Source organism: Ambystoma mexicanum, chromosome 2p, assembly GCF_040938575.1.
Source record: "Ambystoma mexicanum isolate Mex_15411 chromosome 2p, UKY_AmexF1_1, whole genome shotgun sequence".
NCBI classification, from domain to species: Eukaryota; Metazoa; Chordata; class Amphibia; order Caudata; family Ambystomatidae; genus Ambystoma; species Ambystoma mexicanum.
Genome location: NC_090923.1, coordinates 1,195,846,362 through 1,195,871,587, shown reverse-complemented (window position 1 = coordinate 1,195,871,587; position 25,226 = coordinate 1,195,846,362). Strand labels below are relative to the sequence as shown.

General features: G+C 43.7%; 1 protein-coding gene across 5 annotated transcripts in view; it reads left to right on the top strand.

The window, feature by feature from the left end:
* The window catches only part of ARHGAP4 (Rho GTPase activating protein 4), a 593,975-nt gene that overhangs the window by 184,367 nt on the left and 384,382 nt on the right, over positions 1-25,226 (top strand). The window contains exon 1 of one of the 5 annotated variants that reach the window (XM_069645409.1): positions 15,402-15,511. The exons of the other annotated variants lie outside the window; for them this stretch is intronic. The gene's annotated coding sequence lies outside the window, so the exon portion shown is untranslated. Of the gene's footprint in view, positions 1-15,401; positions 15,512-25,226 lie in introns of those variants that run through there. 5 annotated transcript variants of the gene reach the window in all.

Here is a 25,226-nt window from a genome sequence, read left to right as displayed (position 1 = left end):
AACCTCACTCAGTTGCTGAAGACCCTGTTTCAACCATAGACTCATCAGGGAAGTCCAAACATGTTTTTGAAAGGTTTAGAGGCAGAGTATCCAGAGCTATGTGAAACGCAGCTGCTCTTTGAAAACAAATGGCACTACAACGTGATCTTTAAGGTGATAAACATTTGTTTTTAAGGCCACTTAATGGCTACTAATTTAAAACAAGTGGAAACCGTTGGAGGTGTCAGTCACTGGCTGGGACTCTACGAAGCAAAACTAAAGGAAGGCATTGAAAGGAAAAGTGTGGTGCAAGTGCAACCAAATAAAGGATGGAGCAAAGAATAATGTCGTAAAATGCACTGCGTAATGGGGCCAGGAGTCGCAATCATATAGCTAGGTGTTAATGCTAGACTACAATAGCGCATGTAGAAATAGATATTACAGGAAGCACTAAAGGGTGAGCATCTTTTGAAATTAATGAAAGCGCGCTGCTTACTGGCGCGTGGAGCTCTGACTCTGTACAGAAGTTGCTGTGCTGTGTGCAAGGATCGATCGAGCATGACATACAAAACTACGTCAAGAAATGTTAGAAGTAAGAACCTTGGTACATGGAAAAGCATGCCGCCATATTGCAAGACTAAAGTAAATTAAGTTGGCATGGCAACAGTGTGAAATGAAACGAAAAATAAACACGAAACTAAAGTGAATTTGGTGGAAAACAATGTTGAATATAACGTTTAAAAAACAGCGTATGTGGAAGTGCATGGTTTGAGAGGATATATCCCATAAAGACACGTGCGGCATACAAAGATCAAGAGAGATTAAAACAAATAGATAGATAATTTATTTTGTTTGGCCGTGATAAAGTGGCAAGTGAAAACAAACAAACAAAATCGAATACAAGCTAATACAGCATTCAAGGTATCAATGAATATACGAGTAATGTAACACACTGAATTAAGAAAAGGACATTGAGCAAAGAATAAAATGCTGCCATCTCATGAGTTATTGCACGAAGAGTGTCAAATAGTGCTGCTTTCGATCTTGTGGATCACCTATTATTACAGCAGTTACTGGAGAAAACAGCAGGATGCTCCAAAGCGGCCTTGGCCTGGCTGGCATTTTTTCTCACAGATCGAGTAGCCAGAGTACACTGGGAAGAGAAGTTTTCGACTCCAACCCACATAAGTGCAGGGGTGCCACAAGGAGCTAGCATATCCACTCTTCTTTTCAACCTCTTCATGAAATATCTATGTGTACTCGTAGAATCCATCGGCGTATATTTTACCAACTACGCCCATGATACACAGTTAGTGTTAGAACTAGAGGGTGACTATCAAACAGACAAGGAAAAGATCATGGCCCTATATGACCTAATTGATAAGTGGATGGAAGAAAATTGGATGTGCTTAAATAGCAAAATAAACTGAGCTAATGATACTCGGCTCTAGTCAAGCGAGAGACAAGCTCGGAATAGAATATGAGGAGTTTGTGGTCCAAGACTCACGTATTAAGGTAGTCTCCCAAGTGAAAACGCTTGGGATGATGATGATGGAATCCACTCTGGGTACAGTGGCTCAGACCAATTACCACTACAAAACTAATGCCTACTATATAAGGCTCTTGAGAGCCATCCGCCCGCTCCAAAGTGAGAACAACTCAGCTATGAGAGCCAGGGCCATTCTACTGTCGTGCCTTGATTACGGCAATTCATTACTGCTGGGAGAATCTAAAAAATGCATTAAGAAATGTCAGATAATGGAAAACAATGTGGTCCGGGTAGTGAAAGGGATCAATAGAAGAGATTGTGTGACAGAGGGCAGGAGATCTCTTCATTGGCTCAGGGTTGAGGAGAGAATCCTCTTTAAATCCATGACGCTGGTGCATAGATGTTTATATGGGGTGGCTATGTTGTATCTCAGATCCAAGTTCACTCGATGCATCCCTAACCGGACAAGCATTAGGCAAGCTGCAGGTACCACTGGCAAACCGAGCCATGGGTGCTGGTAAATCATTTCTGGTCCGAGCGGCTCGACAGTGGAACCATCTCCCTGTGGCAATGCACGTAGAACCGAACTACAAAATCTTCAGGAAAAACTTGAAGACTCACCTTTTTAAATAAACTCCTGCTTAAATAGACTTTTCACTAGCACCTTGACTGTCTATCCTGCATTTGGTTCTGTCTCTCTGCGCCCTGAGGCCTGTGGGCTTTCGGCGCACTACAAATACATAAAATAAAACTAAAATAAGGAACATAAGATCGAGACACTAACTAAATAAAACAAACCTTGAAATGAACTAAAATGTCTCGTGAGTGCAAAATGGAAACTATGAAAGTTCAATTAAATCAAAGTGTGGAATAAAGAGCACAGTGGTGAGGCATAGACTGCAAAAGCAACACAAGAAGTGCCCACACTGGGAAATTGTTTTCCATACTGGCTGTAGAGCGGAAAATATAACACAAAATTAAGGTGGCAAAGAAAGATACCAGTGAACAGCCCACACCATGGCAGGTGAATCTGGGAATCTGGATGAAAGTGAACAAGTGGAATGCTACACGTATGAGATAGTGGCACAAGGTCTGCTATCTCCCTGTATATAATCACAATTGTGCTGCTGTAGGACCTTGAACAGTACACTTCATAGGTGAACCAGCAAGGGATTGGCATAAAAAGATAAAAATAATAGTGTTTAAAGTGTTGGTAAGTTGTAAGGTGTGCCTCAATTGCACTCACACATGGGTGCATAGAGCAACCTTACACTGTAACAGCCCGAGCAACTTTATATTGTAACACTGTTTAGAAAGAGATCATAATTTCATATATGGTTATCCTGGTGTGGGAGCAACAAAACAAGATCGAACTGGACAAATGAAAGTTGCACAGATGAAATCATCTTGACCAATAAAGGAAATAACATTATGCAACAAAGTTAATTACTGCTGATGAAAGAAAGAGCGAAACAACAGTGCCAGAAGTGAGTAACCATGTTCCTGAATATCATAAGTAGGAATACAAGATCAGTCCAGAATGAGGGGATTCTGGTGAACTATCTACATTGCCTGGACCCATTTATACTTGGGACACAGGAAAGTCAGGGGCAACGATGGCAGGAATGGATGGAGGAGTTCGAGGAATTCTTCAGAGCAGCAGGGAATCGGGATGCCTCAAACAAAATTGACATATTTGTTAATTTGGTAGGAAAGGAGGTGAAAAATGTTGTAATGAGCATTCCGGAAATTTCAACATATCAACAATTGATCTCTGCGATTGGTGAACGCTTGGTGGTCCCTCCCAATCGGGACTATGAACGATATGCATTTAATCAGTGCTCACAGAATCCACATGAAACAATTGTCCAATTTGTATTACGATTAAAGAAAAGCGCAGAATATTGTGAAGCTTTAGCGATGATGAGGTGATTAGGCTGAGAATCATTGAAGGGTGTACATCATCACAACTTCAAAGACATCTTCTAGGAGTGCCTCTCTCATTAAAGGAAGTCCTGGAGTTTGCACGAGTGTATGAAGGAACTGAAAGGCAGGTAGCCAAGATGGAAAACAGAAGTGAGTTAAATACCATTAAAGGTATCAGAGATAACAGACAGAGGCAAGCTCGATGTTCAAACCTGGTCACGCGGCAAAGTGCATGATATGGCACAGGCAGGAGTCAGCTGGAGAGGAAGTGCTATAGATGTGGATTGGATTTTCCACACAGAGGTAGATGTCCAGCTTTTGGTCGGATATGCATGAGATGTGGGCAAAGGAATTATTTCTGGATCATGTGCAAAGAAGAGACCCCAGTATCGGCAACATGGAGATCTAGCACACAATTGCTACCAAGCAGGAGGCGTGGCATGGTGAGATTTCCCGATTAGGAGAGCATACAATCTAGTGCGAATGGATATGTAAAAATGTCAGTCCCAGCTGAGATGTGCCTAAGCAGTAACATCAAACCAAAGGAAAGATCTGGCCACAAAGCATTTTGGAAATGGAGGTTGGGGGGACATGGACATGGACATGGACATGGTCGTGGAAGAAAGAAGACTGCAGGTCAATGTGGATTGGATGAATCACAAGAGGAGAATGGAAGAAGATCAGATGTTAGTGAATGGAGGTGAATTTATACTGAGCAGGCAAAAACAACAAAGGAAGGTGGGATCCAGTCGTGGCCCAGATTTGTAACAGTCATGGCTGTCAAAAGGTCCATAGCAACTGTTGTGAGAGGGAATGGCATAGTAACAGGGAAGATAGAACATGCTTCTCTCTTTCATGCAATGTTCCAGGCGGAGTAGGAAGAAGAAACAGGGAGAAATGTGGAACCTGTTAGGCTTATGTCACAGGATGTCTCAAATGGAGAACTCTGTGGAGAAAGGAGGACTGAAGAACCTGTTAGTCTCCTGTCCCTTAAAGACTCTGGACATCCGCCACCTTATTTGACTGGCGCCCTCAAAGGACTATACGTAAGCCTGTACGTCTCATTGAACAAATGTAGAGGTGACCCTGTCAGACTGACGGTGAGAGTGAACTTCTATGATAAGCAAGGGGGAGGTGTTGTAGCTGAATAGAATGTGGAATGTTTGGTGGGTATAAATTGGGAAGCAATGGAATGGAGAAGAGTCAGTTATGATATGGGAATAAAGGAGGTCAGACATGCAGGCTGTTTCCTGTCATTATTTGATGAAGATATAATAAAGTGGTGTCCATGAAGCACACAACACAGAGCAGGTCAAATACAGCAAGCCCACCGTTTTTGCTGTTAAGATAGGAAATGCAAGATATATGGAGACATCTGCAAGATCTGTTTTGAGGATGAACATGGTTAGACACAAATCTAGAGGCATGGAGCCATGGAGCTTTGGAGGGGTCTAGTCTAACCGCATCTGGCAGCAGTGCAGGGCTGACCTAAAGGCAAATGGGCAAATGGGAGGGGATGTTTGCCAACTGGCCTTGCCTCTGAATGACAGCTGCTGCTGGGGGTGGCACAGTCACATCACTGACACTGCTTGACATGTTATCCAATCTGCTCTACTCTCCTGGTCCTTTGGCAGCATTGGCTTGACATTTGACTGGCTTTGCCTCAGTTGTGCCACCCTGTTAGAGGCACACTGGCCTGTCTGCAAATCTCCTCATGCCCCTAAATCCTAGTCTACTCCTTCAAAGGATTCCTCTTGCCAAAAGGGTTGCTCTGAGTCATGCGGGTAGAGGAGATAGTGTTGTTAGGCTGTTTTTGTTGGACCAAAACATACTTTGGACAAGGCAGTAGTTTTTGGAACCACAGCTGGTTGTTCTGCCTGAAGAGGTTTTCTCACTATACTAAATATTATTAAATAGTTTTTCAGGACCCGTTTCATTTACCATTGGGTAAACATGGCTGCAAAAGGTTTTTTGTGGTTCAGGGGCTCGAGACGAGAATCCATTTGAAAGTAAAGACCTTTCGAGGCGTGTTCAGCGCATAGAAATTCGGTTACCTCAGAATGATAGTGCGGCCACCTCGCCCTTAGTAGTATGGGTGCCTGTGACGAAATAACTGTTGCTGTGAAGCAGTACATAGATGTGTGGTGGATAAAGTCTACTCCACACAGCTATTAAACCAGCAGCAATCCCAATCGTAAAAAGCTAAACCGGCACAGCCAGAGCGGTATACTTTCTTTGCCTCTTTTCGTAACCTTGGCTGAGGGCAGGCCATTCCCTTCACACATGCAACACAAACAACAATAGTACATTGGTACCAAAATAAAAGGAAGGTTCTATAAAAATAGGATCTTTAAACAATAATGCACACATCTAATAAACGTAATGCCCCATTACCGTAATGCCCCATTCAAGTAAACGAAAACACAGAGAAAGCAGACTATGCAGGGACGCTCTGGGTTTTTAGACAGAGGAGCTCAAGCAAAGTTGGACTGTGCAATACATAGGAACATTTTGAGATATGTGGATATAGATATAGGTATAGATGTCCTGCTGTCGTTTGAAGTACTGTTTCACAGTAAAAGTCCTACCTTGTATTTAAAATATAGTTCATGTAAAGATTACTTATAAACATCAGTTATGCATTGCCTGAAATACTTTGCAGTTGGTTCTCCTGGTAGTACTGAGCGTGCAGCAGAATAACATCAAAGACACGTGATGAACACAGCAGGGATGCCATTTGCCTGCTTATTGCTCTGCAGCTTTTGTAAATCTGGCTGAATGTATATATCTTTACAAGGCACTTTCTTTACAGCTGTGAAACAGTGTGTACCTTTGGCACACTGTTTTTGTTCTCGCCCTTCTATGGTGTTGGGTATCCTTTCCCAGGTTTCTTGATGCACTTGCACATTTGGATTTACTCTTCGCCATTTTAACTTCTCTATGACTGACCGATTTCATGCTTGTACATTTTGGGCGGCCACAGACCTCTGAAATGTGGGGCTGAGCAGGGAAATTGGTGCTTGCTTCTGAACATCATTTTAGTGCCACCTGTGGGACCTCCGTGCTTGATTTAAGCATAGGCAGGTGTATAATATTGTAAAATTATGCATTATTTTTAACCTTTACTTTTCTGAAGGGAAAACACCTTATTGTTGCAATGGTTTACAAAATGCATGTTGTGTATTTTAATATAATAGTAATTGCTTAACACGGTATGTGTGTATTGATTAGAAAGAACTCCAAAGATAATGTGAAGTGGCACCAATAAAACCAATGAGATGTTGGCTGTTTTGCATATTAAAGAGCATTTTGGGAAGATAAGAATGAACAAAGAGCTTTATATCTGGCATATGTCTGTGCGAGTTGTATGACTGAATCACTAAATACCTAAAGCAGGCTGGGTTTGTTACACATTTCCTTTATTAAATTATTTTTAATACAAAGGTCACCTTAATATCGAAGCTTTTGTAAACATCAAGCATATATATATATATATATGTCTGGCCAAGAAAGACTTTAGCTGTCAGAGTGGAATAAATGCTAATAGCTCAAAATTACTCAGACAGTGTTGTGGATCAGCCAGACTAGGACAAAGAAAATTGGCTTTGTATTTAAAAAATGAAAACCAGTAAATTGAAAATAAACTACAATAAAATGCAACTCCTCTGGCAATCTGCCACCCTAGGCCTGGGCCTAGTCTGCCTTATTGTAGATACATCTCTGAATACCGGACACATCCTTCCCCGGAAGGATGTGTCCGGGAACCATGGAAGACAATCTCGAATCGGACAAGTAAAACCTCTTCAATAGCAAATAATAGTACAAAGGTGGGCCTGCCTCCATCACCAGTTCCTCACTTTTTAGTGCAACAAGCTAATCGCTTTGATCATTGTTGAAAATGTTAAATGACATTGGGACCATAACACAGCCCTGATTAACACAGGCCTTGAAATGGACTGCTCTCGAAAGTTCTCCCATAGATCCAAAACAGATTCTAGCCGCATTGTCAATGTGGAATACTCTCATCAGGGCCACCGATTCTATAGCCATTCTCTCATTAATAAAGAATTGCATAAATATTTCCTGTTAATGGAGCCCAGTGCCTGCTTCAAATCCACAAACAGTGGGACAAAAATGTCTTTCTTAATATCCTACTTTACTATAGCCAAATGAAGACTAAAAGCCTTCTCTGTAGTCCCATACCGGACCTGAATTTAGCATGCTACTCAAAAATATTCCCCCTCATTTGGCCATAATGGATCTACAGAATTAAAAACAAGTTCCATCCAACTGTGAATCTGGTCTATAGTCAATGTTGCTCTCCTTTGAGCCTATCCATGAACTCCTTTGCAACCTCGTCTGTGTCAGGGTTTGTAATGGGCAAGATGACTGGAGGTCTAATAAAGTAGGAGTTTATGCTCTTGAGGAATTCCCTAAACAAAATCTCGATTGTTAAATCTGAAATTAGACAACGGAGATGCCAGTCTAATCTGACTAAATCAGTTGGTAATTTCAGGGTTTGAAATTAAGATGCGATGAGCAGGACCTAACCCCAGCTCCTGAGTGTAAGGCATCAGCCAGTAGGCCGTAGCCACCACTGGGGAACCAGGAGCGAGTACCCAATGCATCGCAAATATAACTTCCACATGTGAGGCACACTTTACCTTTTTCCCATTATGTATGATCCATTTTGTTTAAATATGTATTAGATATGTCTTAATTCTTCTTTATTTTCATTGACAAATACTCAAATGTCACATATGCATAGGCACCAGTTGGCCAGGGAAGCCAAAAGAAGCTTGTGGCGCTGTTTCTTTAAGCTACCCAGGCTGTACTAGGCAAGAAGCACCAAGCAATTTTGAACCCTGAATTTTATTAATAAGACCCTTGTCCTTTTCACTAATGTAGGAACTCACTTGCCATGTTGGTTTTAAGCCAAAGAGCAACCAGCGGGTGGTTTAAGGACCCAGGGGTCATGGCACAATTCATGACCTCCCGTACTTTCCATATGTGTCATCACAATCAATGTATTTGTTTTGAAACAAATGAAACCGAGTTATATGGAAGCATTTACTATTCTCTCTGGGCGATAATCTTCAATTCCTTGTGCCGTGTCGCTTTCCTCACAACCACAAGCTTTATGTCTGCCCAAAAGTATAATAATAGAAAATCGTATTGCAGTTGATAAAATATGAGTACGATTGCCTACCTATGAACCAAAAGACTTAAAGGTAGGCATGACAAATGTTGAAAGGTAATGTTTGTATACCTTGCGATAAAATGGTGCCACAGCCCGTGAACAACACATTTCTATTCTGCATTTTAAATAGCTTCTGGATGCAGAACAGATAATCGTATATTTAATATGTCAAGACCTTAATTGTTGTTAAGAGACAGATCACAAGATACTGATCTTGGAAAACCTTAGTGACCTCTGTTGAACTAAACAAATACATTATAAAATTATATTTAGAATATTAATGCTGAAAGGTGAATTTGATAATTTGAGAACCTGATTAGCCTTCTGGGTCAATACTTTTCTTTAAGTTGGAACACATGACTGAATTTATGTTCAACCGTGTGTTCCATTCCCAATAGAAATTGAAATCCTCCTGAAGATCCACCACACAAGGTGGTGAAACACGTGTAGAGATACTAAAGAGGAGATTCAATGGAGAAATTGAGAAGCCAGTTCAATGTTTGGAGATACAAATTGAACAAAGGCTAAACACAAGAACAATTGAGGTGGAAAACAAGGTTTGCTGAAAAATAGGATAATCAAGAAGATTATTGTTATTTTGGAAGGTGTTTACCAGATAAAACTGTTATTAAAAGCTAAAGTTGACAAGAAATACAATTTGTTACCGATTTGTTTAAAGACTTTTGTCGATTGGCACATTCAAACAAACCACTGCAATACCATTTTGTAACTTTTTTTTTGTTGTTAATTGACTGAGAGAGCTCAGTCTGCTATACAGGTTTGGCTTGTTGTTTGCCTGTCCATGGTTCGAACTAGCAGGAGGTAAAACAAACTCCTGGGTGTAAGGCATCACCCAGTAGGCAGGAGCCTGCACTGGTAACCAGGGGCGAATACCAGCTCATGCAAATATAACTTTAACATGAAAGACACGCTTGAATTTTTTGGCCTTATTTATCATCTATTTAAATATGTCCTAGATGTGTCCTAATTCTTCTTTATGTATATTCTGAAACACTCAGTCAATGCCACCTATGCATGTCTGTAAGGCACCAGTTGGCTTGGGGGCCAAAAGCAGCTTCTGGTAACTGTTGGCTGTAAACTAACCAGGCTCTCCTAAGGTAGAAATAGGAGCTAAATGGCTCCCAACAATTTCGAACGCTTCTGTGTATCCTCCTGAATGCACGATCCAGATACTTCACCCCAACCCACCTGCTTCAATCAAAAAGATTACCATTCATCACAAAAAGCAAGAACATCCCTTGTATCTGTAGTGCAATAGGCAGTTTCAGCTAAAAGCTACACAGTACCATCTAGTAGCCACCACTGGAAGCTCACCTGCAGATCGGAGCCACATAGCAATGCATTATGGATATGCAAATTAGCCGACAAGCTTGCCTTTTGCTTTATATGAGGAAATTGCCATTGTCTTCTAGGGCAGTGCTACTTTATACATTGTTTTATCAACCCAAGACTGACCTCTCTCAAGGATGCATCAACCAACCAACCAACCAACCACAAATGCAGCATTGAGGATTGTCCACGTGGTATAGATTGACACCCATCCTGGAAATTGAAGCATTTGGGGCATGTTTAACATTCACCAGCAATATTAAGGTGCATCTGAAAAGAGCAAGAACAAAAGCTTTCTATCTCCAATATGATAGTGGAATATGCCATTTCGGCTGAAAAGCCTCACATGAACTGTGCCACCTCGTTACCCTGGCTGGATGTTCATCTCCGGATTAGAAACACATAGCAATGCACTGACTAATGCACAGACCATCTCTAGTTAGGCTGAAGCGTGTATGTGGTTTGTAGTTGCGTCCCGAAGAGCCGCCAGTGTTGGATTGAAGAAACACTGCCCCATAAGGCAATGACAATCTCCTTGTGTGGAGAACCTGTTCAGCTAATTTGCATATACACTATGCATCTTGCTATTGCCATTTTTTTTCTTTGTTAATGAACCACTTGGCAAGTCATCATATTAAATCTAGATACTGTGTACTATGCTCGGATGCACCAAAGCGGGGGGGATTGGGAGGGGATCTCCCTAGGTTCTTGGAAATTCCTATGGCCCTTCTCCACCAGGGAGTTTAATAGTATGGTGTTCTAACATTTTTGGCGCAAATGCTGTACCTTCATGTGCTTCAATATAGGTCTACAATAACCGCAGATGCAGACAAGCGTGGTGAGCATTTATTAACCTTCAGGATAATACATTACTGCAAGGGTAAGAGGCCCAGGGACAGGCCCGTGGTGACAGAAGCTCAATATCCTCTCTCCTCAGGCATGCGTGCCTTCTAGTCATGCCTGGCTTTGAGGTTCACGCCGCCCTACTCTGTCCAAGGGACACATTATGCAAGCGGGAGTCGTGTCCTGATGCCATAGACCCACTGTATAGACGGTGGTTGGACATGTTGTCTGACCCATGCAGAATTCCAAAAGTTTAGGCCGGGCGTTTACTTGACAAGCGTTATAGACATGTTACCAAAAAGACAGTGGGAGTGCAATGCCCCTGCTTTCTCTAGACACTTGCTTTTAAAATATTGCACTAGGCCCTCGCTTTGACATCAATTATGGAAGAAAAAAAACAGACCGTTAACTTCTATTACGGCATGCGCGAATGAGCTCCGAGGGTATTCGGCGAGGGGATTCGGAATGGGGGGGCCTGTGAGTACCTCAAACACCTGGCAGTGCCTGTGAAGCAGAGGTGATGTATGATCTAAACTGCAGGCATATTATTCGGCTCTCATGCTCACACCTTGAGCAGCACCCCTAGAGGCTAGTTCCAGGCACCGCCCATTGACATGCTGGCTTCCTTCCTGTCTTTCCTTGGGCTCTGTTTCCTTACGGCGCGTGGTGAAGTCGCTGTGACTTCGCCGCGACGCTGACAGCTGCTCACTGCCCGTTCTTTCCCAGAAGTGACTGAATTTGGCGTATAGGCCCGCGGGGCGCGATCCATTAGGGCGTCGTCATTATAATTTACTGACATTGAAGGCTACTGCAGCCTTCATTGTCCACACCTTAGGGTCACTGTCCATTCAAAGCGGTTTGTCGTTGTTAGCAAGGTGAGGGTGTAGGGATTCATGAACTGCCAATCGCGGCTGCAGGGCGGTGTAAAATCGCATACGTCTGAAACAAAATAGGGTGACCATACTCTTAAATCCACGATCCTGTGCTGTCACCTAGATAAAGGCGCCCCTAACCCCACCCCACCACCTTGTTGTGTGATCCACTTCTTCAGAGTTGCCTCCTTTTGAGCAAAATGAAAAGGAAGGAACGTAGCGGAACACGGGTCCTGCTCAAAGGGCCCAGAAGGAAGAGGCATAGACAGGGTAGTGCCTGAGGGGCAAAGCCCACCAAAAATCTGTAAATGCCCACTTAGCAGCATTGTGTGGGCATTTACAGATGTTAATATTACAGTGGTGGGTCCAACTACATTAGCTTCAGGCCCCAGTTGAAAGACAATCCTGGGTACGCCTCTGCTGGAAGATGGAGGAAAGCGAATAGGGGGACATGTGCGAATAGTGAGTAGGAACTGCTGAGTGTTGGGTGGGGATTGGAGTGAGAGTAATACGGCAATGAGAGAGGTGCTAAAGAGAGAATGAGGTGCGAGTAAGTACCCTAAGAGAGTAAACTGAGGGAGAGTAGCACCTGTTTGCAGAAAGGTAGGTGGGGACTGGAGGAAAACGAAGGCGAGGGGTACAAGGCAGGCAGGGTTTTGGGCAGTGGGTACATCACACTCGCCACGCCACCTGAGTCACTAGACACTCGACTCGCTAGACACCGTCCACTCATCTCCTCCCTGCCCCTTTGTATCCTACCCTATACTGTATATCAGTTCTGGTGTTACCTCTTTTATGCGCTCTATTGTGTATCTGTATTGCTGTAGACGTCTGTACAGTGTTCTGTTGCTTCTCGAAGCTAGGTCTGTGCTCAATAAATATAATATATCACACCTGGATGGGGCAATGCCCTCCTTGAAGGCCTCTCAACGTCCTCCCTTGTGCCTATTAGAAATGTCCTAAATGCAGCCACACTCCTCAAGGGTCTACGCAGATACAACCACATCACCCCTGCCCCCATCGACCTTCATTGGCTCCCACTGCACGCACAAATCACCTTCACATCTTGCTGCATCATCTATAAGGCAGTCGCCCTTAAGCCACCCAGCTACGATGCGAAGAAACTCTGCATCTGACGGACAGCGCACCACCAGAAGCCAGGACATGTGCAGACTTGAAATCCACCGCTGCAAAAAGGAGGGGACCTGAAAACCAGCCGTCTCTGCCTACACCCCAAGACTATGGAACCTCCTACGTGTCGGCATCAGACTTGCAACCCTGCTTCTACAATTCAGAAAAGAACTTGAGACCCACCTCTCAAGAGTCTCTCCTCAACACCTAGGCCATCATGTCACCGTCTGCGCCGCTTGCCTCGCTAGACGCGGTCCGCCCCTCTCCTCCCTGCCACTCGGTACAGCTGTACCCATCCTCTGTGCTCCTCTGTATCCTACCCCTGCTGTATATCTGTTCTGTAGTTCCTCTGAAAAGCGCTCTGTTATGCATCTGTACTGTTGCATCGCTCTGTAAAGTGCTTTATGTATCTGTACTGTTGTATACCTCTGTAAAGTGCTTCGTTGCTTCTTGAAGATAGATCTGCCCTATATTTTACACACCCTGAAGGACAAGTGCAACCCCCAGAAAGCAAAGCAATATGACCCTAAAAAATGTCCTCTTTTATTACATTACTTTACTTTCAGAGCGTAAAGACACACAAGAATTGTTGTGATAAGGTCACCTGCCTAAATTGTTTTAGAGAAACTTTCAGCTTCTTGTTATGCATGTTCTTAAAATATTTGAATATTCACATAAAAGCAAATCTTTTCTTTTTGCGTGCCAAACTAGCAGACATCATAGATAAAAACTAAGATTCAAAAGGCGAGTTTTATTTTTTGCTCCTTTTCATGGCCTCGTAAGAAGGCAATATTTGGTAGGTAACTGGAGTGGTGTTAAAAATTGCCAGTCTTTATTAAGGTGCTGCCTGTGCCAGGTACTATAATCCTGAATATGACCTCCACATGAAAGCTCTGGAGGGCCCTGTGAGGGACAGGTACTGCTCAATTAGCCAAATGGTATTACGTGCAAAGTAAACACATTTGTAGCCTTGTAGCTGTATGTGTTGTCTCCTTTTGGTCTGCATGGTGGGCCCTGAAGGAGCCCCGATGGGTACTGTGGGTGGGGGAGCGAGAAGGAGGGGGCAGGCTCTACTTTCCACAACAAAAGCTGCAGGGGCTTAGTCCTTCATCACCTGTACAAGTAAATGAAATGCTTTATTTTTCACCTGCCCCACAATAGAGTAGCTGTAATCTCCTTCATCTTGGGGAAATCCTAATTACGGTAAACATGAGAAGTGCAGGTAATGAGGACCGGTTAGGGCAGGCCCATTTAAAGCACTGACCTTGGAGATCTCAACCCACTCATGTCAGTCTTCCCATCACACAGCACTCACACCACCACTGATCAGGCATCATAAAATGTAACCGAAAACAGTAATACCACATCAAGAGGGATAACAGCACAGCTTTAACACTGCTTTAACACTGCTGACTCAGCATCACTCTAACATCCTAATTGGACTCCCCAGCAACCACAGCCCAACTCAGGTTTCCCCAAACTTTCAATCTACTCGCACCTTTAAATAACGCCACAGGGACTACAACACATATAGCAATCGGTGTGTCAATGCCACAGACCACATAGGACCATACCAGCTCTGGGGACTCTGGTACTCCCGGCCCACGCTCATCAATGTCACATGTTTAGTACCTGCCTTTCCCTTTTAACCACCCCATCTTTTATTCTGGCAAAAGCACAAGCCACAAAGCCACCACAAATGTCATTGATGACACTATAAAGGACCACTTTACATTCTATTAGAGTTCCATTAATTTGGGTAATAATAACATGCGTACAGCACGTAGGCGACGGTGGTATCCGCCATGAAGCTCTAAATGAAAATGTGACATAATGATTATTATTGTTAAACTGGAAATAATGGACCAAGATTAGATAGAACATTGTTACGGATGAACTGTTAACAACACTCCGAGGTTAAGACAGTTGAACTGTAATTTTGGAGTGGCAAAATTTAAGTTTAGCTTGGCTGCCATTTAAGGTGCTTTAAGTTCGGCGTTGAAGGTTCCTGATTAACGGGAAGCTTGGAAGAGATTTCAGACTGTTATTTTTTTTTTGGTTATGTAACTTTAAATCAAATGTTTTAAAGATACAGCAACACATGATGGTGAGTTGTGTTCAATGAACCCACAGTAAAGCATTTGAAAAAGGGCTTTTCTTTCTTTTTTTTAGGGCATTTTGAAATTGTTGAGCACGAGTTCACTTTTTAGGGTGTATATTAACTTGATGCCCCACTTGTATTGTCTTGAACTACTCTGAACTTGCATAATGTCACCTTTTTTAACCAACTTGTTAAAATTCATATTTACTGCAACCATGTTGCCCTGTTGCCCCTTATTTGATGTGTCACCACTCTGTGCCGCCTGGTTTGCCCCCCACGCCCCTAATACTGATTTGGATAGAAGCCACTGTTGGCATAACGCCGCGCTGCAGTGAGGGGTTGTAATAAGCGAGTTGAAGGAGTACTGGCTCGGTTGTGGATTTGCTGGTGGGTATCTAAAAGGAAGTATTTTGCTTTCTGAAGTATTTTGTGTTCTAATCTTCAAGTGCAGTATGCCACTAGCTTCTGAGCTTACACTGCCATGCGCAGCAACACGGGCAGTTGGCAGTGAGAGAATAAGGGAGAGCAGGAGCTTCAGGGGAAAGGCGCGTGCTCGGGCCAACGGCAGATGAGATCCACAACAGTGAAGAGTTAACGTAACGCAGACTGCCAAAACTGAGGTAACACCTTCCAAGGTGCAAAAAAAAAAAACTATGTTCATTATAAATGTGCCACCCCGCCATTGCATATCCGGATCTTGTCGGTCTGCTCCGGTTGCCATGGTGAGGCTGTCAGGGGAAGGGAGTGGGGGTCGTTTGTGCGAGGGCCTTCAATGCCGTATTCATGGCCGCTGCGGATGCCTCGGGCCATGGTTAGTTACTGGAGAGCGTGTTATGTACACAGTGGAGGCGCACGCGGCCAGGCCTGCCCCTCACCTGCATAAAGGGAGGCCTGTCCCGGGGCTCGCTCGTGCCCAGCTATGCACGGAAAATAGAACGGCGCGGCTGCGCGTGTTTACAAGGCCGGATTTCCCTCTGCAAGCCGCGGCTGCAGCTCATTTTGGATGGGTATGGTGCAGGGTGGGACTGGGGCATACAGTTGTCTCGGGCACCAATGAAAAAGTGGCCCACCGTTGCAAATGGCATTACGTTCATTTTGTGACTGAGTAATACCCAAGGGGGGTGGTGGATTTGATAAAATGTGATGCAAATGGTGAATTTTAAAGAATATTTATCTAGTAATACTGGTCAAAACTACTAGCGGCATGGTGAAGTAACTTATCAAACGAAAAAAAGTGGCCCACTTTGATAAAAAAAAAAGAAAAATTGGCCCACACTCGTATTTGGTTCGGCATTGTCCTATTGCCCCATGGGCAGTGCCTTAAGTGGCACTACAAAATGAGCTGGGCTCATCAAGGGGGCGGGGCCTAACAGCAAGGAGTTGCCTGCTGACCCGTTAGACCACGCCCCCTGGACGAGTCTGGCTCAATGGGCTACTGGCACCCTTGCTTGGTGGCCTTTTGTAGAGATCAGCACCCTCGAGGGTGCTGATGTCTGCATTTATATTCTATAGGCTTGCCTGGCAGGGGACAGTGCCTCGCCCATTCAGCCTTAATGGTGGCGCTGGCCTTCGCCAGCTGGGGAGGGGCAGCGTCACCATTAAGGCTGAAAGGGTGAGGCCCCTGGAAGCTGAGGCCTTTTTCCTAAGGACTGAAAGTCCCACAAATGCGCAGGAGCTTCAGGATTTAGAGAACAAGGCCTCTGCTTCCGGCAGCTTCACGTTTTCTCCATAATGGTGGCGCCAGCCCACAGGCATCTCTTGCTTGAATGGATGCCTCGCAGGTGTGGCGCCACCATTATGGCATTTTTTTCTGAAGCCTGAAGCTTTCTGACACAAGCGAGAGATTCAGGCTTTGGAAAAAAAGCCTTTTCGTGTAGTGGCCGGGACTGCCAAGGCAGATTAGTGGGCACCTGGCAGGGCCCTGCCTCAAAATGGGATTTCGGAGGCCCCCGGCCCACTTAAAGCCCTGCCCATAGGCCAGTCCGAGCTTGGTATGATAACGAATTTAAAGTTCTGTCACAAATTGCGTTCATTGAGTCTGTTTTTGTAGCGCATATAGTAGCGGTTTCAAAGCCCAATCCTAACATAGTCACATGACTCCATTGCAGCCCGTGTAACCTGGGTCTAGGTTCCACGGCAGCAGCCCGTAGAGGCATGAAGCAACTAGGACCTAGTGGGTACTGTAAAAATAGGTGTAGGATCAAACACCCAAATCTGTAGGCGCTAAGACTGCCTAAAAAGCAGTAGCCTTCCACCTAAATCGGTAGGGTTGTCTAGAATACATTCCTTTGAATTATGCATTTCAACCATTGGTAAGCCTAGAATCTTTACATAAGCACGAAAAAAAGGAATAACCAGTATTTTCCAATAATGTCGTCTCAGTGTTTTGGAGACTTGCACAGCCCACTCTGCCTTCAGCTGGGCCTTAAATGGGTTCAAACGGCGGACATCCCTAGGGACGTGCCCTAGGCAAGGCGCGCTGCTTCTTAATAATAATTTTGTTAGGTCCATGACATGTACGTGTAGCGATGCTGCGAAAATTCCCAGAAGTGTGCTACGCAATACACATCACATTGCAGATCAGTGGCAACAACCTCGTAGCCTATTCAAGTTTAGTACTCTTTCCCTGGCACAGTCGGTGTACCCAAAGTTTCCATTCCAGATCATGCTCTGTATACACGAGCTGCGAGTATAAGGAATAATATTTGCATGCCTTTTCAGTTCTCAGTCAGTATTGCTTGTGCACACAATCTGACCACATAAGTATATTGTGGCACAGAGAAATACGTTGGGCCCAAGATAAACTTCAACCACAGCACTCTAGGCCTTCACTCGATCCGATACTAGCACCAAAGCCCAGCACTCGGTGTATACCGAGCTGAAGCTGCCAACAGCACATCACCTCTCCCACTCTCCTTCTCCCCCTCTTCCCAACTGACCCTATCCACCCTCCCTGTTTGCAGATCCACCAGAGCGCCTGGGGACCAATTCCGTTGGTGACGGTGCGCCATACAAGTACCGCTAACATAACATAACGTGAAGTGTTGAAGCCGAGATTGGTCTCCTGTTTGAAAATTCAGTGTCAATAACGTTTCTGTTGTCAGGGAAAGGGCGCGCAGGCCGAGGATCTAGGCAGGAGGGCCCACTGTGACGATCGGGAAAAATAAACACTTCCTGTGAATAGAAACCGTAGAAAGGACTTTGAAATCAATCTAAATGCAACTGTTTTCCATTGGAGGATAGCTGCAAACCACTCTAATCACCACATGCATTGTGTTGCTTCTTCTTACCTTGAGCTCAAACTCGTATTGCAAACTTAATTGCTTATTAGCAGTCGGGGGCCCCTTGGGGAGGTACCCCATCAGGGAAAGGCTGCACTGTGAAAGGGGGAAGAGTTGGAGAACTACTGTCAGTGCCAATCTTTCCTGAAAAATGGGACCTGGCAGGGGTCCTTCTTAGAGGGATTTTTGTAGCTTGTCTATGTCTTGGACCCAGGAGGACCCAGCTCACTTAAAGCCCACCCCTTCACCACTATGCTTTATGATAAATTCACCAGAAGCACTTGATATCTTTACAGGACCATATACTGTTAAATGGCATACATGCCAGAGGACGATTGACCCAATTTTCCAAATGCACACAGTTCCTTTTCAGTAAGAGTGCGTTTTTACTCGCTAACATGGAGTAGACATTTTGAGGCCTGTTTATATGGTACGTTGTGTTTTATACCCCGTTCTTCTGCACTATGCATGGGGAATATACGGAAGTAAAAATGTAAGAATTCTTTCTTGTTGTATTGAGGTGTGCCATTCAGAAGTATCAGAGTATTATGTGCAGGTCGTGTCCAGAGGAGACTCATTCACCCATAGCGCAAAGATGCATTGGTCAGGATTGTGTTGGGATTTTGAAATGAAGTATAGTTGAAGAGGTGTAGAGTTCTGATTTTGTGTGTTGGAATGGTGTCCCAGTTCACCTGTGTGTGTGGTTTATTATGTTAGAGAGCAGAATTTGAGTGTGTTAGTTCGGGGGCAGTTAGTGGAGACTTGATGGGAATTTTCGAGCATCTATTCGGTGTAGCCATACCAATGCCTAATCAACACAATGGCTTTTCAGGAGGTGTCTATATATCCTGCAGATATAGCAATCACGTCATCACCTTTTGTGTTTCTGTCCTTTTTTAGATGGCCTATCGATGTCCCGAAGGGAGATCCATAGTTCTGCCTACAGGATTGATATCAAAGGACAAAGATTGATATTCATTTGAATTAGTAGAATCTAACAAATCATTTTAAACATATTGTTTTTATTCTTCTTTTAAATGTAAATATTGAAAGCTTTATATTTGAAAAGTTGTAATTGCAACTACTAAAAATAATAAAAAATAAACAAAAGAAGGGGAAAGATCCTATATATGTACAGGAGCTCTAAGAAAGGGGAGTCTATGGAAGGAGAGAGCCTGCTACAGCCACATGGTATTTGCAAAGGGATGCAGCTGCTTTGGATTCATCTGTAGAACAGCTTGATAAAAAATAAAATATTCCAAGGGGAATTGTCTGGTGTGTGAAGTAATGTATATTAAATGAATATGCTCCAAGGGGGTGAGCAACCTATGTAGATTTTCTAGAGAAACGGTATGAAGACAATAACTGAACAGATCTAGGAAATGGGGATGATATGGAAGTGACAGAGACTCAGATATACGGGATATGTAATATAATAGGCATTTATATTATTCCTGTTACCACTGTAGTGGCCTCCCTCCATGGAGTCTTGTTAGAGTGGTTATTTCTTATTTCGCCAATGATTGGATTTCTAGAACTTGCTCTGTGTGGTGGGTAAGTTGGGGCTGTGGTTGAGAAGGAGTTTCAGAAAACAGGAGCAGGAATACTAAAGAGTAACGATACCAAGCAGGGGACCTACACGCATCTATGTGATGTCCTTTATTTATTTTTAAATGCGACAGTACAAACTGGATAGAGTTCTTAAACTATAAACAGGTACTCTTTGGGGTGGGGGGTATGTATGGATGTTGAATATCCACATAACTGAAGATCTGACATGGATCTAGGTGTGTTCAAAATATTTGTATTTATACATATAATTTGTTCAGTTCTATGTAGAAAGACTACATGGTTTCTTGTGAGGTCATACAATTTAAGCACTCTCCTCAGGCACGTGGGCAGTCTGCAATTCACAAATATTAACCCCGACAGGGCCAGCTCAGCACTTCATCCCTCTGAGGCCAATGCATTGAAAACCCTTAAATTGTTTAACCATTATTCCAGGGCTGTGGGAGAATTCCAGCATGACCTTGCTGTATACAAATATTATTATTTATATTATCATTACATTCATTGTAAAGCTGCATTGAGCCCGCCGGGATTGTAGAAGGCCTCAGCTTAGTAGCCACCAAGACCCGATTTGTCCAGACCCTTGGCTTATTCCATCTTTGAGCCCTGTTTGATAGAGTTCATTGCCCTGGTGTTCACTGAGCCCTGGTTTTGTGTAAGCCATTTGCAGGATTCCCACTGAACCCTGGTTCAAATGGCGTGATGCTTCCTGAGCCCTGTTCCTTAGAGTCCACGTCTCAATGTCGCCAAAATATCAGAATTGTTTGTTATTGTCTATATCAATATGTTAGGATTGAAATTTAGCAGGATAAGTCGATTGATGAGGGGGACATGCAAAAATGGCAATTTTTCTGTCCTGTTGCCAGGGATTGCAAATTATCACCCATGCTTCCTCAACCCTACTTTGTTGCATGTTATAAATCACAAATGCAATATTTGTGACAAATGCAAACAACCTAAGATTTGAAACAGTGATGCATTACATTATTTAACAGGAAACCAAAAGAGGTGATGGCTGGAAGGTTTAGAATTAATCTTAACCTCTGGCATTGCTTAACCCTCAAGACCATTGTTCTTCGTGTGTCAAGGCATTTTCACAAGACAAAGACCCTATGCAAATCAGGCTTGGTCCCACCCCAAAGCCATCACCTCTTTTTTTTTTGTTTTGCTGTAGTCACCCCGAGTGGGATAGCAGTGCCCAGACATGGGTTGCGCGCCTGCTGGGAGAGAGACCCATCTAATCCTCACTGATGAGTCCCAAAGAGGTTGACACATGTTTGGGTAAGCTTGTGGTCTCGTGCAGAAGCGATGTGACCTAGCAGTTCGGGCTGGGACCAAGCCTGATTTGCATAGGGTGTTTCCCCTTTTTGTAATGGCTTGGCAGGTGGAGAACGATGGTCTGGAGGGTTGCCCAGAGCAATGCCACAGGTTAAGATTAATTCAAAACCTTTCAGCCATCCACTTTAATAAAACAAGGGTGAGAATCCATGGTTCCATCTCAAGTTGCTTGACCAGTATATCTGATGAATACTTTCCTCAAGCCATGCTTGGTTTTGTTTAGAACGCCTACAGCCCTGAATACTCCTTGACCCCTGACCCCTGTTTCCTAAAGGGTATTGTTTTAATTTGAACTGAGCCGCTTGCAGAGGTTTTTGGCTCTGCCCTTCCTGATCCCTGGCTGATAGCAGCCATTGGTCCTTGGTTTGTCCAACCCTATTTTGGTGATCTTTCTTGCAAGCAGATAGGTGGTCAGCCTTTCCCTTAAATACGTTTCTGGTCATTACATATACTTATCCAGCCCCGTATTATAGGTCATTGGCTTTGCTCAATTGGTCGGACCAAGCTCTAAACCCACACCACAATGACTTTGTGGTGTTTTTTGCCATGAACGCTTTCTGGTGCATGTATGCTGTTTTGTATTCTTGTAGGTGTAACTATCACCAAAGTTAACATGCTCTGAGAGAGCGGTGTGCGCGCTGCGAGTATTCAGTACTGTTCACTGAAACGTGAGCAGCGATCTCTTGATCATTGCAGTCATATACTAGATGCTCTTAGCGGCCTCGTTCATGGAGGACATTATGCCACAGAGCATAACGTCTAAGGTCTGGTCAAGTGTTTAAACATTATGTTTGTTTACAAGATAAATGGTCCTCTACTTCTGTGCTTAAGAATCTTACGGCTTTGTAGTTCTGCGCGTTAATGCTTCGCCAAGTGCAGAAAACAATTAAATCGCATTGAAGCTTCCATCTATTATGTTAAGTAGTGATGCAAACCTTGTCAGCTTGAGCTGTTGGGATCACTAATGAATATATTGGAGACTTCAGTATTTCAGATTATGATCCAACGCTTTGGGCTGAGTTGTTGGGGTGGGGGGGATTACGATCTACTAGTGTTATTGGACTTTTAGAGCCAAAACTAAATCATGGCTCACCAATAAGAACTCCACCGCCATCGGACTTTCTTCGCACTGTACCTGTCTACTGTCGACCACCCTGTAACTTGGTCAACTGCACTTATTGCTATTCTACTGTATGTCCATACCTTGTTGTAACCTCCTCTAAGTCTCCGGCGCCCAGTTACCCCAGCGTTCGGCGTGCGGCATAAGTAAAGAAACTAAACAAAACTATTGCATTGTATTGAAAGGTTACTGGAGTTCAGTGCCATCACTCCTGCAGCTTTGATGGAAATTAATCTTTTTTGATTGGGCTTGGGGTGAGGACTCTTCGCTATCTTCACTCCAGGCTCGATAGATTGTATGTTTGAGGTGCTGATTTTTGCATACATGGTCTGTTCACAGAACATTTCTGCTTCGTCTCTCGCAAAAAGTAAAACTTTATTTCTTATTATTTAAGCAGTTTCTGTGGCCATCTCGTAAGCTTACCCAATGTAGTCTGCTGGACATAGTGACATTCTATTCCAACTCTGTATACAGAACTAGAAAAATGCCTGCTCCGACGCCATTGTGAATTCGCCATATGTTCCAAATAGAGGACATTATGTGGTGCCTGGTGCCCAAACATTCAGATGCACCCCCCCCCCCAAACACACTTGTAGGTTTGTGAAGCCGTGAAGAAGCATTTTTTCTATTTCTATTATCGAGTTGGCAGCTGTGGGTTTAGGGCATTGGCCTTAAAACATTCAAGCTCCTCCTAAGAATAAAAGGGTAGTAGTGTGTGTGGTACGAGGCTCCTTTAAAAAGGAAGGACAGTGATTACTTTTAATCGAAAATAAAAGCACTTCTGTCCTCTGGGGGGTCGGGGGGGGAGGGGACGAGGTGGCAACAATAATTGTACTCCTGGGTGTTGGGGCGGGGTGATCATAAGCATCGAAAAGTTTGAATACCACTGGCTCAATGTAAAAATCGGGTAACTAGAGAAGGCAGTTTGCTTCCCTTGGCCAGCCCTCATCTACCCAGGCGATCAACAATTCAAAGGTCTACTGGAACAATTGATATTAGGAGGAGATTAAGCCAAAGCCTGTCCACGAGAGCTGCAAGGAGAAAAGAGAATAAACAGCTAGCCACAGGAAGAGGAACAGGCTAGAAAACAATCTATAATAAACAGAAGAAGTAAAAAAAAAACGTGTGTGGTTCCCCTTATAGGTCGACCAAACAATGTTTGAACAATGTTCAACCAGAAGCTTAAACACAGGGATGTCACAGGTGATGGGTCCAAATATAAATGACCTGACAAAGCGAGGGCACTATAGTTCCAGCAGTTGTTTCCCAGAATTCCCCAGTAAGCCAGGTGCCTTAAGGTTTTCCAGTGCAAAATTAGTCCAGTCTAAAATTCAATCAAATCCAGTTCATCACAAACATCCCAATAGCGAAACTAGGCAATCCAAGAATGTATCCAAGTCGGTACACCGGCAAGTAGTCAGAGTGGCAGGGGCGTGGATGAAGCCGAAGATCAAAGGCACACCGGGAATGCTGGAGGAGCTAGGTCGACTAGGGACAGTAGGAGACCAGAGTCCCTGCAGCTGGTTTTCAAGGACATATGGGGACACTAGGAGCAAAGACGGTGCTTCTATGAGCTCGGGTTCTCATGCAGGGATCCATTGAGTGCCACTCCCTGCTTCTGGATACCCTCCACTGACTGTTCCTCCCACACTGGGATCCCAATGAAGTGTAGTTCCCGAGGTTCATAATGGGCACGGAATGCCTCGCACATTTCTCCTTTCTGGGCAAGGATACAGAGACGACCGTAACCATACAGTCGGGCTAAGTTATGTTTCTTGACAGTAGTGGTATGGATCCTGTGACTCGCTTTTTGGAGTTGCCTTGCAATGAGGGCGTGATGCTTTCAAGCAAGGTGTTCCATTGTGAGGTGAGCCAATAGTCTGGCATTTAGGAATACAGGGTTGCACTTCTGTCTTTATTGGTTTGTCAGTTAAAACGTTGCCTTCTTTTCTTAGATGGACTATGATGGAGGGAATACAAAGTGTGGGTTAGCCCTATCTCCATTTTCTGGGGTGCATTTAAAGGCCCCAAAACGGCTGGCATATGAGTGTGCAAATAAAAAATGCTTTCAAAAGCAAAAGTGAAATAAAAATCACTGCTCACAGAACAGTGTCAGGAAAACAAGACGTGTGTGGGTTGACAAAAGCAATGTATATTATGTTTGACATACAAAACTCCAGTGAATTCGAAGAACCACTTTGTCTTCGTAGAAAATGTCTGCCCAAGGCAGAGCCTGTTTCTGGCTTAAGGTTCACAAAACTTCACAAAGGAAAATTCGCACTTCCAGCCTGGCTGTTGCATCACCCATCTAATGACACCCGCAATAAAAATATGCTGCTAAAGTTGTCAAAATTCAGTGTTCTCCAGACCTGCTGGCTCTGAAAGCAGGGACTTCAAGGAAAGTCACCCTTGGCTGGAGCGTGACTAATATGTGTGAAAATGGGGGCACCCACTTCAAAAAGAAAGCTTCCAACACTAAGGAGACTGATTAAGGTACAGGATGACCCAGAAAAAAACACATGGCTGGAAGCAGAAATTGCCATTTGTCCCACAGGAAGATTCACAATTAAGTTAAAAGGACTATTATCATTTAGGCTTTTTTTCATGAACTATAATGTGGATTGATTTCATTTTCGTACCATTTTTTTAATGTAATTTCTAGGGGATTTTGGGGATATAAAATGCATCTACCTGTGACTCTGGGAACTGTAACGGCCAGTTAGACTAGGTTTCTGGCTGATCTGAACATGCTCGAAGTGGGAGAGTTGGTGAGCGGGTGGAAAATGAAATTACGGATATGCTTAATAACGTGCATCTTCATAACTGTTGTTCTTTTGATGGAACCAGCAGAAATGTGCCACATGGCCATGCTACATCGTACTGATAAGGCGGTCGGCTTATCTAATTCTACATGATTAGCTAAATAAGAAAATACGTTCAGTACGGCATTTCCTAGTAACATTATGAAGTTGTGATACATAACTAGCTTTTCCCAAAAAGTTGAAAGGAGAACAAAGTAGAGATTAC